We start from the raw sequence: 11,592 nt of genomic DNA, 5'->3' as shown, positions 1-11,592 counted from the left end.
GTACAAGTACCCCCAGGACTCGATAAAAGAAAATGGACAAGGCATGACTTGCTTGAATACATAATAATTATCATAATTCATTTACTGAAGCATTTCATCAAACATGTGATAGGAATAAGCTTGTACATACATAGGGATTTCATGATATCATGCTAATTAGATACTTTTCCTTCATCTAGGCATTTAATCAAACACATGGTAGTCTTAGAATGTGTAAACAGTATCATACAACATTTTACTATAATGATTCAATTCTAATTTAATCATTCAGGGGTTTAGTCATAGGATTTCATGAAGCTATACCCATATGGAATCAATTACTCATTATCAATATGAACAAGAGCAGCCAAATCATGAAATTCATAAGAAAATCTATAACTTGAATTTAGAAAAGGGATTCTTGGGCTTCATGGACGAAAGGAGTCCATGAATGAACACTATGCATACCTGGGTTAAGTTTCTTGATGTTCTTGAACTTGAAGAATTGGAAATCCCATAGTTCTTGAAGAAAATTGGATTTTGTTCTTGGAGATTAAGGTTAGAGAGAAACCCTAATATTGGTTATGAAGTAATAATGAACCAAATGGCTGAAATCAGATATGATTACGTATATATATAAGTGGGTGGTAAATGACAAAAATACCCTTTTAAAAATGGCTTTAATTTGGCTTAATCGGGACCTGTGACAGTGGGTGCGACGGTCCGTCCCTAGGGTGATGGTCCATTGGACCTGACCATCGCTTCTAGGTAGGATGGGGTCTCGCTATTTTGGTTGTGACGGCTTGGGCGATGGCCCATCGCTAGTTCAATGGTCCATCAACCTGACCACCATACCTTATCCGGACGGTGGCCTGACTATTTCACTTGCGTCGGCCTGAGCGATGGTCCATCGTTAGTCCGATGGTCTGTCGGCTTGGGTCGTCACTCCTAGGTGGAAGGTAGTTCTCACTTCCTTGCTGCGACGGTTGTGAGAGATGGTTTGTCACTAGTCTGACGATTTGTCGGCCTCACCGTCTCATTTGGGCGATTTTACTGCCTTCTATATTTTGGCCATAACTTTCTCCTCCGATGTCAGATTTTGACAAAATTTGTATAGTTGGAAAGCTAATTCAATTTCCCACGTGACAAAAAGTGAAAATATTAAAAATACCACCTGTACAAAAATGGATTTGTATTCCAAAGCAAGTTCTAACATCCTTAAGATGATTTCAAGCTAGGAAAATGGCACGGGTATTACAATATCTCCCCTTTGAGAACATTCATCCTAGAATGACACTGACTGAGAGGGGAAACAATAAGCTGAATATGAACTGAACATGAATAACTGGAACATGATCTCATGACTGACATGACTGAACAACTGAACATAATATATGGATCATGCATAACTGATGCATGTATAACTGATTCATGAATGCATAACTGAGTATTCCGAAGAACTAAGTTTCTCATAATGAGAATGCATGTTTGATGAATAGATACATGACTTAAATGATACATGAGTGCATGACTGAATATACAATGGTACTTGATACCAAGTTTATAATGGGAACATGAACATGAAACTGAATAACAAGTTCTTGATGAACACAGAACATGAAACTGATTAAGCTTATGGAGATCTATTACCTTGAGCTTGATTTGAGGTGGCAGAGAGGAGGTGAGGGTAGTTGGTTTACATATCTACTTCTGCTTGCCTAGTAGCTCCCTTGATGGACTGATTTCACCAAAGAACCTTAACTAGAGGGACTTCTTTGTTCCTCAATCTACGAGTCTGATAGTCTAGGATTTTGACTGAATCTCTTCATAAGAGAGGCTGTTCTCAACATCAATGCTCTAAATAGGGACTACAAATGATGGGTAACCTATGCACTTCTTGAGCAAAGAGACATAGAAGACTGGATATACTGAGGCTAGATCTGAAGGCAATTAAAGCTCATAAGCTACCTTGACAAAGCGACTGAGAATTTTGAAGGGACCGACATATCAGGGACTGAGATTTCCCTTCTTGCCAAACCTTTTCACTCCCTTCATGGGAAGATATTTAGATAGAAATGATCACTAATCTCAAACTTGAGATCTTTTCTACGAACATCTGCATAAGACTTCTGTCGGCTATGAGCATCCCGGAGTCTTTCTCTGATTAACTGGACTTTTTCTAAAGCATCGAATACCAAGTCAGGCCCTATGACTGAGGGCTCACTAACTTTAAACCAACCAATCGGGGATCTACATCTCCTACCATAGAGAGCTTTGAATGGAGCCATATGAATACTGGAATGATAGCTTTTGATGTATACAAACTCAATCAAAGGCAAGTGGTCATCCTAAATACCCTTGAAATTAATTGCACACGCCATTAGCATATCTTCTAAAGTCTGAATGGTCCTTTCTGCTTGACCATCTATCTGAGGATAAAAGGTTGTACTGAGATGGACTTGGGTACCAAGACCTTTTTGGAATACTTTCCAAAAATGAGATATGAATTGGGTACCTCTTTCTGAGATAAGGTACAATGGAACATCGTGTAATCTGACCAACTCCTTGATGTAGAGTTTGGCATAATCCTCGGCTGAATGAGAGGTATGAACTAGAAGGAAATGAGCTGATTTGGTCATCCTGTCTATAATGACCCAGACTGAATCATACTGATGATGAGTTCGAGAAAAACCCATCACAAAGTCCATGTTCACTTCTTCCCACTTCCAAGTAGGAATAATGAACTCCTGCATGGGACCACTAGGCTTCTGATGCTCTATCTTAACTTGATGACACGTAGAGCACTTAGCCACAAACACTGCAATATTTCTCTTTATCCCACTCCACCAATAGATCTCTCACAAGTTGTGGTACATCTTAGTGTCCCCTGTATAAATAAAGTAGTGCGCCCCATGTGCTTCTACAAGAATTCACTGCCTTAAGTCATCTACACTTGGAACACAGAGACGACCTTGACAACGAAGAACACCATCTCCCCTTTGGGAAAAAATCTCTATTTTCTGATTCTGAACTGACTCTTTTAGCTTGACAAGGCTGGGATCTCTATGTTTCTTTTCTTTCACCTCAGAAACTAGAGATGATTCTGAACTATTCTGAACACATATACCACTCTTTGAGGAATTGACTAAGTGAATGCTTAGTCTGGTGAACTGATGGACTTCCTGAGCTAACTTCTTCTTACTATCCTCAATATGAGAAACACTACCCAAGATAGTTTACTGAGAGCATCGGCCACTACATTGTCCTTGCCTAGATGATAAAGGATACTCATGTCATAATCTTTCTAGAGCTGTAACCACATTCTCTGGCAAAGATTGAGATCTTTCTGAGAAAAGACATACTGAAGGCTCTTATGATCTGTGAAGACATCTACATGAACATAGTATAGATAAAGCCTCCAAATCTTCAAGGTAAAGACTACGGCTTCTAACTCAAGATCATGAGTAGGATAATTCTTCTCATGAGGCTTTAGCTGTCTGGAGGAGTAGGATATGACCTTACCATGCTGTATGAGGACACAACCCAAACCTACTCTGGATGCATCATAATATACTACGAACCCATCTGAACCATCTAGAAAAGCTAAGACTGGAACTGAGGTAAGTCGAGTCTTAAACTCCTGAAAACTCTTATTGCAAGTATCTGGCCACTGAAACTTGACTTTCTTCTAAGTCAATCTGGACATAGGGGATGCAATAGAAGAAAATACTTCAACAACCATCTGTAAGAGCTAGCAAAACCCAAGAAGCTTTTGATATCTGATGAAGAGACAGGGCAAGGATAGTTTCTTACCACTTCGGTCTTTTGAGGATCTACTCTAATGCCATCACCAAAAATGATATGACCAAGGAATGCTACTGACCTTTGACAAAATTTACACTTACTGAATTTGGCGAATAACTGGTGATCTCTGAGAGTCTGAAGTATTGTTATGAGATAGTTTGCATGATCGCACTCAGTGCAGGAATAGACCAGAATATCCTCTATGAAGACTATGACGAACATGTCTAAGTACTGCTTGAACACACGGTTCATCAAGTCCATGAAAGCAGCTGGGGAATTGGTAAGACCAAATAACATGACTAGAAATTCGAAGTGACCATACCGAGTAAGGAAAGTTATTTTCGAAATTTCACATTCTTTAACTCTGAGCTAATGATAGCTCGATCTGAGGTCTATCTTAAAGAAATAACTGGCACCCTAAAGTTGGTAAAAAAAGACATCGATTCTGGGAAGAGGATACTTGTTCTTGATAGTAACTTTATTGAGCTGATGGCAATCAATGTATATTCTGAGAGAACCGTCTTTATTGCACATGAATTAGACTGGTGCACCTCACTAGGAAATGCTGGGTCTGGTGAATCCCTTATCTAAGAGATCCTTCAACTGCTCCTTCAGTTCTCTGAGTTCTGCTAGTCCCATTCTGTATGGTAGAATAGAGATAGCTGAGTGTCTGGTAGAATATCAATATCAAAGTCTATTTATCTTATAGGAGGAATTCTTGGAATATCATTTTCCTTGCCCGAAAGTAGGAAACAAGTTGACCTCTAAAAGTGGATACACTACCCTTCCACTTTAGGACGGGTTCATTTGGAAACTGAAACTGGACTATTTTGATTTTGCAGTCAACTATGGCATAGTAGGAATTAATCCAATCTATACCAACAATGACATCAAAATCAGTCATCTCTAATTCGACTAAGTCTACTGAAGTGACTTTACGAAATATCATAGCTAGGCAGTTCTTGTACACCCGCCAGGCTATGATGGTTTTATCCACTAGGGTAGAGACTGAAAATGGCTCTGCTAGTATTTTGGGGCTGATTCCAAAATCAATTGCTATATAAGGAGTAACAAAAGACAAGGAAGTTGTTTGATCTAGAAAAGTGTAAATATGCACATGAAATATCTGTAATGTACTCATAAATACATCAGGAGAATTTTTCGGAACATGTTGGATCTGGAGAGCATAGAGACGATTTAGGCATTGCCCACTAGTATCACTAAAGGTGGCACCCTGCTAATTCGGGCGACCGGACTGAGCACAGGAGCAAAGATGACTCTAATAACTTGACTGAGGGCAGTCTCTGACTCTATGGCCTGGATTACCACAACCAAAACAGACATCACTGGCTGCTCTACACACACCCTTGTGGTTCTTGCTATAAGTCTAACAAAGAGAATTAGTTTGGGCACTGCTAACACTACCCTAGGTCTTAGAGCCTAGCGCTCTATCTCTGTTTCACTCTCAGAACTTAGGAACTAGAGTACTGGTTATAGAGAGAGATGGAACTGATGAATTAGGACAAAACTGAGAATGGTTTCCTTCTTCTGACTTAGGCTGAGCAAAGTTAAAATGACCTATCTTCGCTCTGTTATTCTGCTTCTCCCTTATAATGATCTTTTTCTACTCAATCTTCTGAGCATGGGTCATAAGTCAGGATAAGGTCATATCACTATTTAGCATGGCATATCAGCACTCATTAACCATGCTATCATTTACCCCTGATACAAACTTACTCGTCCTTGCCCTGCTATCTAGAACCACATAAGGGGCATATCTGGCTAATTAAGTAAAATTGAGAGAATACTCTTTCACTATCATATTGCCCTGCCTGAAGTTAATGAACTCTAACACCTTGGCTTCTCTAAGCTCTAGGGGAAATAATCAATCACGAAAAGCTGAAGCAAACTCCTCCCACTCAGCTGACCTTGCATACTGCCCTTTCTGACTTTTACTACTTGAACCAAGTGTAAGCAACATCCTGTAACTATTATACAGCTAGCTCAGCACTCTCAATAATAGTCACCCCCATGATGTCTGTCACCTTCTGCACTTGATCTTGAAATTTCTGTGGGTCTTCGTCTGTCTTAGACCTGAGAAAGGTTGGAGGGTTCATTCGGGTGAAGTCCCGAATTCTAGCTGCAGCTGAATTGGCCACTGGGTTGGCCGGAATGACAACTGGTCATTCATTTTGGGAAGCTACAAATTGAGTAAGAATGGTGAATACAGCCCTGAATTCCGCATGAGAAACATGATCGTCCAAGAGATTTTCTTGGACAGGCTGGGTTCTTCTCTTGGGAGGCATATTCTAAAATAAAGAGAAGAAGCAGATTAGACTAAGAGATTGACTTAAGTTTATACTCACAGGCGTGACATGAATACTGAAAGAGGGGAAATCGTTCCTAAAACATCTCATATCCTCCTAAACGTAAATATAGCGTGCAACACACCCATATACAAGACTCTACTAGATGCGGTTTTTAGAATTCCTAGGACTCTATTGAACCTTAGGCTCTGATACCAAGTTTATAATGCCTCGAATCTAGTACCCAAAATGCTATACGATGCTCATGACCCCGAAGGACCATAAGCTAACCCATGACTGATATCTGTACTTGTACACTACATAATAAAACATAATAATGTGGAAACATGCACTGAAAGACCATAAGGTTCAATCTGAAACATAACATGAATAGTATAACATCTGTGTGGGGTAACAAAATACCTAAAAAAAACTAGAAATACTGAAGTCTGAAAATTGATAGTCTAAAAAGCCTCGAACATGACTAAACTGTCTGAGTAAGGAGTTAATGGGACATGTCCCCAACTAACTCCAACTAATAAAGTAATTAATGAGATAATATAGAAACAATCATATCCTCGAAGGATGAGGACTCACTTATAACTCTGACTGTTGAGGCTGGAATCTACTACTGATTTGGATCTCGTGTCTTGGAATCTATGGTATAAGACGCCATAGCGCGAATGCGTTAGTACTTTGAATGTATTGGTATGAATGTGAGGTAGGCTAAATGCATGAGGTTCATATGCATGAATAATAATAATAAGTGACTGACTATTATGAGCATGAGAATACTTGCATGAGACATAATGATTGACACTAATACCGTGATAACATGATTACTGATAACTGAATACTGATAATATAACATAACTGATATAACTGATAACTGACAATATGAGTGACTATAGATGATAGTCCTGAATCTGATGGAACTATTTGAGTTCCATACTATATTTGAGTTGACTATATCTGACAGTCCTAAAATCTGAAGAACTATCTGAGTTCTTTTACTAAGAATGATACTGAAACTATGGGAGGTAGTTATTTAACCGACATGCCCCTAATACACCATTATGGCTGAGTTGGGGTCCAATATATAACCCCAATTAGAAGGGTGTCAATACCGTACCACTGGTAAGGACAAGCTGTGGGTAAGCCTTATGTGATAGTGTCCCTTGTACAAAAATAATAGGGCCCTTGTCTGACAGTGCTTATCGACCTCATCAGACCTCATTGATAGTGTTGATGTCTCAGCCTATGCTGGCTATATAGTTCTGGAATACAAAGATGACTGCTAAGGATCACACCCTCATCTGATGGTGTGTGTCCCCATCCTTGGGTTCACTCGGTGCAAATTTCTACTCCCATATAAATGGACACTGAACATGATTTACTGAACTGAACATAAGCTGAATTATTAAATTTCGTTGACTTAAGAAATACTACTGGTATCTGATAACTGACTAAGTTTAGATACTATGGAGATTTTCCTGAGTCGTAAGACTGTCTGAAGTCTAAGGATTCATAACTTGACAGAGGGTATTGTGAAAACATGACATGGATCTAGGAACACAGTTAATGTTTTGAGTACAAGTACCCCCAGGACTCGATAAAAGGAAATGGACAAAGCATGACTTGCTTGAATGTATAATCATCATCATAATACATTTACTAAAGAATTTCATCAAATATGTGATAGGCATAATTATACACTTTTCCTTCATCTAGGCATTTAATCAAACACATGGTAGGCTTAGAATATGTAAACAACATCATACAATAAATTACTGTCATTATTCAATTCTAATTTAATCATTCAGGGGTTTAGTCATAGGATTTCATGAATCTATACCTATACAAATCAACCCATATGGAATTTAGCACTTATTCATGGAATACAATTCAATTACTCATTTTTAATATGAACAAGAGCAGCTAAATTATGAAATTCATAAGAAAATCCATAACTTGAATTTAGAAAAGGGATTCTTGGGCTTTATGGACAAAAGGAGTCCATGAATGAACACTATGTATATCTGGGTTAAGGTTCTTGATGTTCTTGAACATGAAGAATTGGAAATCCGTTAGTTCTTGAAGAAAATTGGATTTTGTTCTTAGAGATTAAGGTTAGAGAGAAACCCCAATATTGGTTGTGAAGTAATAATGAACCAAATGGCTAAAATTAGATATGATTGGGTACATATATAGTGGGTAGTAAATGACCAAATACCCTTTTAAAATAGCTTTAATTTTACTGAATCGGGACCTGCGTTAGTGGGTGCGATGGTCCATCGCTGGGTTGATGGTCTGTCGTCCTTTATCATCACTTCTTGGAAGGGTAGGGTCTCACTATTTTGGCTCTGACGGCTTGGGCGACAACCCGTCGCTAGTTCGACGGTCCGTCAACCTGACCGTTGCACCTTATCCAGAAAGTGGCCTCATTGTTTCCCTTGCGACGGCCTGAGCGATGGTCCATCGCTAGTATGATGGTCCATTGGCCTGGGTTGTCACTCCTATGTAGAAGGTAGTTCTCACTGCCATGCTGCGATGGTTGTGGGAGATGGTTCGTCGGCCTCAACGTCGCATCTAGGCTCTTTTACTCCCTTCTATATTTTGGCCATAACTTTTTCCTCCGATGTTGGATTTTGTCGAAATTAGTATCATTGGAAAGCTAATTTAATTTTCCAGTGAAAAAAAGTTAAAATCTTAAAAATACCACATGTACAAAAATGGATTCATATTCTAAAGCAAGTTCTAACATTCTTAAGATGATTTCAAGATAGGAAAAAGGCACGGGTATTATAACTACCATCCAGGCAAGGAAAACGTGGTAGACGACTCCCTCAGTATGTTGACTATGCACAGTCTTTCTCATGTTGGAAAGGGAAAGAAGGAGATGGTGAAGGATATTCACCGACTTGCAAATCTAGGAGTACGACTCTTGGATTCTAAAGATAGGGGAGTCGTTGTTCATGAGGTAGTTAAATCTTCCCTTTGTATAAAAGTTAAAGAGAAGCGGGTTGAAGATCCCATCTTAATGCAGATCAAGAAAGATATGGGTCAGCAGAAGGTGATATCTTTTTAAATAGGTGGTGATGGTATTTTGACATATCAGGGTCGACCATGTTCGCCAGATGTAGATGGGTACGAAAGAGAATCCTTGACGAAGCTTAAACTTCGAGGTATGTTGCTCAGCCAGGCTTTACTAAGATGTACCATGATATAAAGACCTTATATTGGTGGAATAATATGAAGTGTGATGTCACTAATTATGTTTCCAAGTGTTTGAACTGCCAACAAGTTAAAGTAGAACATATGAGGCCAGGTGGTATGCCCCAAGAGATAGCTTTGTCTTTGTGGAAGTGGGAGATGATCAATATGTACTTTATTACGGGACTTCCGAGGTCCCAAAACTAGTATGATTCTATTTGGGTGATTATTGACAGGCTGACCAAGTCAGTACATTTTCTACCTGTGAGGACCAACTATTCAAGAGATGATTATGCCAAGCTTTATATTGAAGAAATAGTCTGCTTGCATGGAGCACCTGTATCCATCATATCTGACCAAGGTACGCAATTCTTTTCTCAGTTTTTGAGATCTTTTTAGAGAGGTTTAGGTACCCAAGTGAATCTGAGTACTGCATTCCCCCCTCAGACTGATGGGCAAGCTGAGCGCACTATTTAGACCCTTGAGGATATGTTGAGGGCCTGCATGATTGACTTTGAAGGTACTTGGGTAGATCACTTTTTATTGATAGAGTTCACATATAATAACAGTTATCATGCTAGTATTAAGAAGGCTCCTTTTGAGGCATTGTATGGGACAAGATGTAGGTCGCCAATTGGGTGGTATGAAGTGGGTGAGACATAATTGTTTGGGCCTGGTCTTGTTTATCAGGTAATAGAGGACGTGAAGATTATTAGAGAACGACCTAAGACAACCTAGAGTAGATAGAAATCCTATGCTGATGTTAGAAGAAGGGAGCTATAATTTGAAGTTGGTGATTGGGTATTTCTAAAAGTCTTCCCTATGAAGGGAGTTATGTGATTCGGGAAGAAAGGTAAGTTGAGTCCTCGCTATATAGGACCATACTAGATTTTGAGATGGATAGATGCAGTTGCGTATGAGTTAGAGTTTCATGCAGATCTGGGTTCTGTTCATCCAGTATTTCACATATCCATGCTGAAGAAATGTATTGGAGACCATTCTTTAGTGTTAACTATAAAGGAGATCAAGGTGACAGACTCATTAGCATATAAAGAGGAACCTATTGCAATCTTAGATCGCCAAGTTCAAAAATTGAGGAGAAAAGAGATAGTGTTGGTTAAGGTGTAATGGAGAAATTAGAAAATTGAAGAAACAACATGGGAATCAGAAGATGACATGAGAGCAAGATACCCAAACCTGTTTGATCCGGTGAATGACGAACTAGAAGGTACATGTAATACCCTACATGTTTCTAAGCTAGGAAGTGAATAGGTATTCCTATGTATGAAATCTCTTATCCTATGATTCATACTTGAGTACATGACTTATAATGAATATCCTAGTGATAGGATAGCTTATGATGCATTAAGCATGTTCATATGAGTCACTTAAGGTAATACAAGCTAAGAGTTTTTGAATCCATCAAGTTTTAGTGTTCGATTTTGTAAGGGTCATCTTTGAATGAGTATAACTAAATGTTAATGTGGTATTTTCACTGATTTAGACCCACCAAATTGTAGAGAATCAAATTAGCTTTCCAACAATACAAATTTTGCCTTAATCCAATACCCGAGCAAAAAGTTATGCCCATTTTCATGAGAGACAGTAAGCATAGGCGATTGGTTAGGCTCCGCCCAACCCAAGCGTAGGCGATCACTTGGGCGCTGCCTAAGTCAATTCCAGGTGTCAAAAACACTCAGTTTTGAGTTATTTTAAAGGTAATTAAGCCTTTAAATACTCCTTATACGTCCCTAAACTTAATCCTATGAAATATATAGCGTCTAAACATATTACAACCCTATTTTCATCTCGAAGCTGTTCATCCAAGAGCACTAAAGGAGAAAAACAACTAGGGTTGCATAATTAAGCTTGAAGATCCGATTTTAAGTAAATTCCTCCATCAATCATCAAGAATCTTCCTTCTAAGGTATGTGTAGTGTTCATCGACAGATTCCTTTTGTCCGTGGAGTTCAAGAATCAATCTTTAAAATACAAAAGCTTGGTTGATTGTGGTGATATAGTCATACCCATATTGATGCTTGATTGTTTTCCTCTTTTTCATTATAAAGTATGATTTCTATATTGTTGGTTGTTGATGATCATGTTGTTGATATTGGGTGATTTCCAAGATGGAATCTTTATATGTTTTTGTGAATTCATGATATCATCTGAGTTGAAAACATGTAAATTTGGTTGTTAATGATGTATAATTTGATGAATTCACCTATGCTTAAGATATGCATGTAAGGTGTTTGATAAAATGCCTAAGGAACTAGAAATCATGCAATAT

Source organism: Capsicum annuum, unplaced genomic scaffold, assembly GCF_002878395.1.
Source record: "Capsicum annuum cultivar UCD-10X-F1 unplaced genomic scaffold, UCD10Xv1.1 ctg5358, whole genome shotgun sequence".
In the NCBI taxonomy this organism is placed as follows: Eukaryota; Viridiplantae; Streptophyta; class Magnoliopsida; order Solanales; family Solanaceae; genus Capsicum; species Capsicum annuum.
The sequence above is the reverse complement of the archived record's forward strand: the minus strand, read 5'-3'. Positions refer to the sequence as shown.